Genomic DNA, 9,418 nt, shown 5'->3' on the forward strand with positions numbered 1-9,418 from the left:
TGGCTTTTTTTTTTTTTTTAATGATCCCTTGTCTGGAGTTTCTAAGTTCTCCAGAACTCACTACCCACTTTTACAAGTAGCAATATTTTAAAACCCCTTATAGATAATGTGATAGATTAACATGCCATAGATCTGACCATAAATTCAATAACAAAATAAAATTCTATTTAACCTTTAGGGCCTGCAATCTATTTTTTAACTTTTCAGAAAAAAATCTGGCCCAAGCCAGAAATATGGGCCACTTGAGACACCTTCCTTTCTTGAAGATTGTTAAATTATACACTGTACAATTTCTAGCACAAAAGCCTTTCCTAACTTATGTTCCCCTTGATCCTTAAATGAACTTTTTTCCATTCTAAGATGTGTCTTATATTACCTCTTAATAGATGTTTAAGCATCGCCAGGTCTTGTGTTCTCACCCCTGTCCCAGTCTATCCAAATCCTACCCAGGCTTCATGGGCCTTCTCAAATGCATAGCATTCATGAAATCATCCCTGCTTATTCTATTACTTTCTATACATTTGGTATATGTCATGCACCAGATTGAAATAGTATTCCTCTTGTTTTGTTTTTTTTTTTTAACATTTATTTATTTTTGAGAGAGAGAGAGAGAGAGACAGAGCGCACGCACAGGAGTGGCAGAGAGAGAGGGAGACACAGAATCCGAAGCAGGCTCCAGGATCTGAGCTGTCAGCACAGAGCCTGACACGGGGCTCCAAGTCACAGACCATGAGATCATGACCTGAGCCGAAGTTGGACCCTTAGCTTAACTGACTGTGCCACCCAGGCACCCCGCCTCTTGTTAAGTTTTAACCCCTTTGGCAATGTGTGGCATCCTGTGTGGACTGTACCCTATATTTTTTTTTCCCACAACATTGCTTTCTTTAAGAAAGACTCTATAAATACCCACTGACAGCCCAGTTCTGAGATCTAATAGCTTAAAGCAAAGATCCTATATCATCAATTTTCTCTCCATAAAGAATCTTTCCCATCAGCGCACAAACATACTTCCATTCCTAGAATTTTTTTTTTTAATAAATTCTCTCTTGACCTTATTTCTCTCTCTAGCTATAACCTATTTCTGTGTTCCCCTCTATAGCTGAACTGATGATCTCCCCCAGTGTTTTTGAATTTATATGTTCAGCCTATATAATATCTAATAGTTATATCAAATTTAGCATATTCAAAATCAATACTTATTTCTACCCTGACCCAAAACACTACTCACGTTGTTTGCCACAATTCGTTTAACAGTAACTTTACCCCTCCAGTTGGTAAAGTCAGATTTCTTTGGATCATTTTTGACTCCTATCTTTCTCTTGTACCTAATGCCAATCCAGTGGCATATTCTAGTGTCTTCAACTTCAAAATTGATCTGGAATCCAAACACCTCTCACTTCCCACACTGGGTATGATTACTCACGCATCTCCTGCTTGGATTATTGCCATAGCCTTCTCTCTGTTCTGGTAGTTTCCACCCTTGCCTCACTTTGTTTGCTACACAGGAAGTGACCAGAATGCTGCTATCAGATCATGTCACTTGTCTGCCTCATAGTCATCCAGTGACTTCCCAACTTAAAGAAAAAGGCAAAGATTTGCCAGGCCCTGGAAAGTCCTACATGATATTATACCAACCCTTTTTACCTCCTAGTACTTTCCCCTTTATTCATATCCTTCCAGCCATATTGGCCAACTTGTTTTCCAAACATACCAGCCATACTTATGCTTCAGATCCTTTATACTCACCATTCCCTCTCCCTGGTACATTCTGCCTTCCTCTGTCCACAGAGCTTTAAATATTTGCTCTCTAGTCCTTTGTCCCAAGGTCATCTTTTCCTTGAGATCTTACACAGTCTCTTTAAAATGGCAATCTGTGTGGCACCTGGGTGGCTCAGTCATTTCAATGTCCAACTGGTGATTTCTGCTCAGGCCATGATCTCACAGTCATGAAATCAAGCCCCACGTTGGGCTCAGTGCAGAGTGTGGAGGCTGCTTGGGATTCCCTCTCTCTCTGCCCTTCCCCCACTCGTTCTACCCCTTCTCTCTCCCTGAAAATAAGTAAACTTTAACAAAATTTTAAAAATAAAATTTTTTACCCACCTCACCGCTCCTTATTGTCCTCCATTACTTAATTTTCCCCATATCACTTATTCATATCTGACTATGCTGTATACTGCTTATTTATTTTGTCATCCCAAAAAGAATGTGTACTGCATCAGAGCAAATGGAGGCTCTTTGCTGTTTGCTGATTTATTCCTAAAGTCCAGAACAGTGACTGGCACGTAGAAGTTATTTAGTAAATATTTTATGAATGTGGGAATAGTTGAGTGAATGGATAAAAGATTAACATTATCTATTACAAAACTAAATTACAGTTGAAATACAGTTTTAATACATTCCTTCTGATAAATTCAGAGGGAAATCCCCATGTTATCTTTGGATAGTACAAACCATGTTTTTGGACTCAGGTGCCACATCCACATTCACGTTAACTTTTTATAATGATTTCTTAACCCCTCACTGTTGCCTTGAGCTTTACACTCACCTCTCTGATAGACAAAGCATAATAACGTTTCTTAGGTATTATACATTCAATGTACCCGAAATCTCATTGTATCCCCTCAAACCTACTCAATGTGTTTTATGCTGTCTCAGAAAATGACAACAGCTCTTGCCCAAACCAGATACGTTGCAGTTTTCCTAAAATCCTCCTCCATCAGGTCTAAGCACGTCTCAGCACGCCAATGATAAGCAATGCAGGGATTGCTTATCTTCCCAAGAAATTATGGTGAGATAACTTTTGAGAAAGAAATTTGTTTTGCTTTGTTTTCTGTTTTCCTCTGCTTATCGATACTAAGCAGTAGAGTAGACCCTTAAGTACTTTCTTGCCCCAGGAATTTTTTCAACATTCAAAGTAGAAGCTGAATACGTCCTAGGGACAGAAGAAGTGAAAGAGTATGGGAGAAAGAGACAGAAAATTAAGACATTAAAATACATCATTAGTTGTACGGGGTACATGGTGCTCCCAGGGAGGCTCTGTCTTAGGCACAAGAGCATTCAGACCTTCCAAAGAGCCACATTCCTCAGTGAAAACTTGGGAACTATAAAGTCCCCAGACTCAAAGGAAGGCTGTATGCAGGCTAGGACAATGTCACTCAATGACACCAAGAGGACCAATGACCAGTGGCCTCCCTTCTTGCTGCAGATCTTGAATGTTAGCAACCACATGGAGCTCTGAATCCCAACAATGACTGAGATTGAACGTCCCACCAGCAGAACAGAGGCTCTATCAGCGTTAGATTCATACAAAGGAAATAAATACCGATAGTATTTTAGCCTTTATAGATTGAAATTTGTGTTACTTGCTCATTTGTGCCCTCTCTCTCTCTCTCCCCCACTTTAAGGACTTCTCTGAACAATCAAAGAATTAAAAAAAAAAGAGGTGTGAAAATCCAACAGCTGCAACCTGTACCCACGAGAGAACACAGTCTCCCTTTTCATCTCTCATTTCTCTTTTTACCAAATAAAATTCAAGAAGCAGAGTTGTCCACTGACACAAAACAGAGTCTGCACAAAACAGTTCAACTCATTTAGGGTCACAATATGCTCAAGTACCTAAAATCTCAGAAAGGCATGAAGGAGAAAGACAAGGAGCTGGCATTGTTGCACAGGTGACTGGTCAAGGGACGGAATGATGAGCTTGAGCAATGAGTCTTGATTTAAGCATATTAATGCGTGCATTTTGCCTAAGAGGCATTTTTAACACGGCCTAAATCAGAAAATTGTAACTACTTTTATTACTCAGAATTATGAGAAGCAAGTATTCTCTACTCTTACCCCTCCCTGCCTCTCTGCTCTGTGGATTAAGTGGAAAAAGCAGACATTGTAGAGAACGGACAAGCTGGGAGCTCAGGAATAAGAGCCACACAAACAATATTTAATCAAGATCCCAATGGTTACCATACACACTTATCTCTAAAGCACTCTCAGTCTTTCTCAGCAAGGTACACATTGTTTGAGAAGGTCTTTTTATATTAAATAATCTACTTTTCAAATTTTCTAATTTCTTTCTCAAAATGGAATGGTTTTACTAATTTTAAGTTATAAACAGGGTTACATGTTTATTAATAGTATTTAGATTTTTTTTAAATCTTAAACTTTGAAAAGCAGACATATCTTCCTTTTTTAGGCTTCCTGATGGTGCTGACTTTGCATGACTAGGAACAAATATAGGACCACGGATGGAGTAGGATGGTAAAAGGGGTTATTTGTGTCTTGTCAAGAGTGCTGGTCAGTTATTTTGCAGACTCTCCTAATTTTAATTTGACATTTTCTCATGATTAGATTTGGGCTATAGTTTTTTGGCAATAACAGACAGAATGATGTGCCTTTCTTAATGTCCTTTCGTATTGAGATTCAGACTGTAGAGAACATTCCCAACAAATGTCCTCTCATTTTAGTGGCTAAAAGACTTTTCTTAGTTTTCTTGCTTCACTAGGCTGTGTCTCACTTTCTTCCTCTGTGAAATTTAGATACCAATTACGTCTTCCTCATACAGCTGTTGTGATGATTAGAGAAGGTTATATTTATAAAATATGTAAGAGTATACAGCACATGGTAAACTTTCAATAAATAGCAGCCATAATTAATATTCACTAATAAAATACAAATAGTTAACATGTATTATGAATTTCCTGTGCTTTCATTATTTGATGTATTTAAAATTTTTTTTAATGTTTAAGAGAGAGAGAGAGAGAGAGAGAGAGAGACAGAGCATGAGTGGGGGAGGGGCAGAGAGCAAAGAATCCGAAGCAGGCTCTAGGCTCCGAGCCATCAGCACAGAGGCTGACACAAGGCTTGAACTCATTATTTAATGTATTTAAACCACTGAATGACTCCATCAAATAGAAATACGCTATTAGATGGGAACCTGGGTGGCTCAGTCAACTTTGGCTCAGGTCATGATCTCGTAGTTCAGAGTTCAAGCCCCACATCCAGCTCACTGCTGTCAGCACAGAGCCTGCTTCGGGTCCTCTGTTCCCCTCTCTCTTCCCCTCCTCCCACTTTCGGTCTCTCAAAAATAAATAAAACATTAAAAAAAAAAAATTGACCAGTAGAGTACTATAGTAATGATGCAGTCAAGGTCTACCAATGGATGCTCACATTGGTGGGTGAAGTTTGAGAACAGGGTATTTGCTCACTATATGCTCAATATATCTCTCTCAAGATATTTATTACAAAGCAGAAAGCAAGTAATTTTACAACGGAGAAGCCCAACAGATACTACTGTAATTAAATGATCAGTTACCATCACATATCAATATCATGTACTGCCTGAGATATGATGCAGGAAGAGGAATAATTATCTGTGGCCCTCCATGCAAAAGATATAACCTTGGGGTGCCTAGGTGGCTCAGCTGGTTAAGTGTCTGTCAGGTCACGGTCTCACAGTTTGTAAAACTGAGCCCTACATCAGCCTCTGCATTGATAGCGTGGAGTCTACTTGGGATTCTCTTTCTCCTTCTCTCGCAGCCCCTCCCTAACTTGCATGCTTTCTCTCTCTCTCTCTGTCTCTCAAAACAAACTTAAAAAAAAGATGCATTTGATTTCAAAAGAAATAACCTCAATCTAACTCTGAGATTACAACAGATACAACCAAATTGACTGAAATTCTGCAAAATATCTGGCTAATGCTCTTCAAAAGGTCGTAAAAGATGAGAAAAGACTGAATAATTATTACAGACTAGAAGAAATGAAGGAAACATTAAAACTAACGGTAGTGTGGGAACCCAGATGGATGATAGACCAAAAAATGGGCAATCATAGAAAAACTGGTGAAATTGGTGTAAAAAGCATAGTTTAATTTATAGTGTTGTACCAGTGTTAATTTCTTAGTTTTGATAAATGCAATCATTATGTAAGGTGTAAACATTAGAAGAAGTTGAGTAAAGAGCATATGAGAATTCTCTAAAACCCTGTAGTTTGTCTGTAAGATTAAAATTACTTCAAAATAAAAATGATTTTAAAAATCCAGTGGGTACTACCATTTACAGATAAGAAAGTGAAGTAAAGTATGTTAGTGTCACATAGCTAGGAAGTCTAAGAAATGAAATTTCAATCCAGTCTTTTGGACTACACAGTGTATACCTTTACACTAGTTTGTATTGCCCCCAGTAAAGTAGATACACACAAATACATAATGATAATTTGGGAAGTTTTAAAACCCACCCAGGAGCTAACCCAATGGTAAAAAATCTGTTTTTTATACTTCCTTCTTTTTAAAACTTTGTTAATGTTTACTTATTTCTGAGACATGAGTGGGGGAGGGGCAGAGAGAGAGGGAGGCACAGAATCCAAAGCAGGCTCCAGGCTCTGAGCTGTCAGCACAGAGCCCGACGTGGGGCTCGAACTCACCGCGAGATCATGACCTGAGCTGAAGTCAGATGCTCAACCGACTGAGCCACCCAGGTGCCCCCATACTTCATTATTTTTTCTCATTATATTAGTAATGCATGTTAGTGTAAGAGATGTTGGTTCAAGGACATCTGCCTATGTAAATTTATACTAAGGATCTCTACTCTCTACTCCTTTTTTGTTTTTCCTCTTAACACTTATCTCACACACACACACACACACTTTTATTAATTTTGTTTCTCTACATCTCTATGTCTTAGAATATGAGCTCAATGAAGGCAAGGATTTTTGTCTACTTTATCCCCAGTTCCCAGAATATAGTAAGTGATCAATTTCCTAAATGAGTAAATGAATGAAGAAGAGTCTCCACCCTCATGGAGGTGCAAGGATTCAAATTTTATCTTTTTATTTTATTTTTTCATGTTTCAAGTTTTTATTTAAATTCTAGTTGCTTAACATATAGTAAGGATTCCAATTTTAAGTGGAATGCTCAGGGAAGATGACATTTATTTCTGAATGAGGCAAGGGAGCAAGCAAGCAGTGCATATAATTGGAGAAAGAGAGCCTGGTCCAGGGGAAACAGATTTAAAAATTCTGCATCAGCAGACTGCCTTGCTTGTTCCAGAGCAACGAGGAGGCCAATGCAGTTAGGGCACACAGAGCAAGTGGGAGAATGCAGTGAGAAGTGCAGTGAGAATGACAGTGGGGGTCACAGACACACAGGAGCTGGTGGATCGTCTGCACTTTCCTCTGGGTGATATAGGCATCCAGTGAAGAGTTAGGAGCAAAGGAGTAACATTAATTGATTTCAATTCGTACAAGATCACTCTGGCTGCTGTGTATAGATTCCCTGTGAGCAAAAATGGAAGCAGGGAGACCAATAGGAAACTACTCCAAAGGTCTAGGCAAAATATTAAAGTGGCATAGACTAGACTCTTCTGGAAGCTAAAGAGTTAAAAAGTGGTGCCTGTGGCATCTATATACAGTCTCTGGTGTATGTCAGGGTTCAACAGTCTTGCCTGCAACATTGTCCCGGATAAAAACTCTGACTTTCAAGCAGGTCTAGAACCTCTCGTACCACTGCCTCTATCCTAGACTATGTCTTCTGCTAATCTTTCCATGAGCAATCACATCTCTTTTGCTAGAACTTTAATTCAGATAAAGCATCCTCATGGTTTTAATTTCCTTTCCACACATGCATCTAAATCCCCTGCATATGCTAAGGACTCAACCCATTCCCTACTTTTCCCAGGAAATCATGCCTTTCACCACCCTTAAAGCAATTTTATTCCCATCTCCAGAAACCCTACCCAAAGAAACACCCTTTCCTGGTTTACCCTGGTTTGGTGTTTCAACCCTCTGAAATTTCTCATATGTCTATCATGCTGGCTATGGAAGGTATAAAAGAAGAATATCCATACTAGAAGGGAGAAAATTTATTTTTTAGTAGGAAACTTTTTTTCGACCAAATCCTACATGTTCTCCCTCTACTCCACCTGCCAACATACCTGCAAGACTGTTCCATACATATTATCCCTGGATATAGTAGCTCTATTTTAATAACCCATAACCTATAGACTGTCAATTATGGATCCAAATAATCATTCTTGTTCTGTAGGTGAATAAACAGGAGTATGCAGTCCCACTGGGGACAAAGGAATTGGGTGCAGAGCCATAGCTCATAGAAGAGAGTGCCAACAGTGTAGGTCAAGTTAGAAATGGGCACCTCAGAGGTAGAGACAGCAGTAAAGTACATAGTGAAAGTCCTTCCCTCGAGGGGCTTACATTCTTAGAGGTGAGAACAGTTATTCACAAGTAAATATGTGATTAACAAGAAATGTATAGATCTTGTCAAATGCAAGGAAGTAAACAAACAGGAAAGTGAGATAGAGTAACTAGAGGATCCAGCAATACTGGATCTATAATGTGAGATGATGTCCCTGAGGAGGTGACAGGCTGAGACCCAAAGGTTGACCATGTGAGGACTGCAGGGAAGATTATTCGAGGCAGAAAAAATACCCAAGGGAGTGATCAAAAATAAGTTTGATTGGTTTAAGGAACAGAAAAACAGGCAAGCTCTATAACTAGAAAGGAAGTCCTGAGAAGGAGTGTATGGGATCAAGAAGTGAAAAGTAGACAGAAGAGAGATTATTCAGGACCTTTTAAGCCAAGGAAAAGAATTTGGATTTTATTCCAAGAGCAAAGGGAATCCATAGAGGTTATTAATTATAAGAGTAACATAGTCTGATTTATGGGTTTAAATGATCATTCTGGAAGCTGTGTGGAGAATAATTTTAACAGTATCAAGAGCAGAATTGTGGTTTTTTTTTCATTTTTTCATCCTCAATTCCTTATGGTGTATTAGCAGGAGAAGGAGTTACAGTTACTTTGAAGGGGGGAAAAAACTCTCATAATTAGGAGCTAATAGGTAAGTAAGCAAAGATAGAAGGCTGGAATGAGCCATATGGTAATATATTTGAATTTGTGTTTAGCTTAACATAGGTACAGATACATACAGATACTCTCTTTTAAGGAGGTGGGACATAACTCTACTCCTTATGTATAGTAACTTCCCTCCAAAGAGTACAGCTATGGAAAGGAAGTAAAAGGAATAACAGTAGAGAAATCGGAAAAACAGCACCTCGGCTACACATTCAAGGTCAACATTAACAATGATAAATAATGTTGATCGTACGTACATTTGATATGATACAATGAAAACGCACTCCATCTCTGTGATCTTCCTCCCCCATAACCTCAGTCTAATCATGAGAAAAATATTGGGCAATTCCCCACTTGAGAAACATTGCCATTACTCCTCAACACTCTCAAGGTCATCAAGAACAAGGAAAATCTGAGAAAATGTCACAGCCAAGAGGAGCCTAAGGACGCATACTGAATAAACGTAATGTGGGCTTTAGTTAATAATAATGTATCAATATTAATTCATTAATTTTGAGAAATGTACCATACTAATATAAGAGTAATAAGACAGGAAATTGAA

This window comes from Panthera uncia, chromosome A2, assembly GCF_023721935.1.
Source record: "Panthera uncia isolate 11264 chromosome A2, Puncia_PCG_1.0, whole genome shotgun sequence".
In the NCBI taxonomy this organism is placed as follows: Eukaryota; Metazoa; Chordata; class Mammalia; order Carnivora; family Felidae; genus Panthera; species Panthera uncia.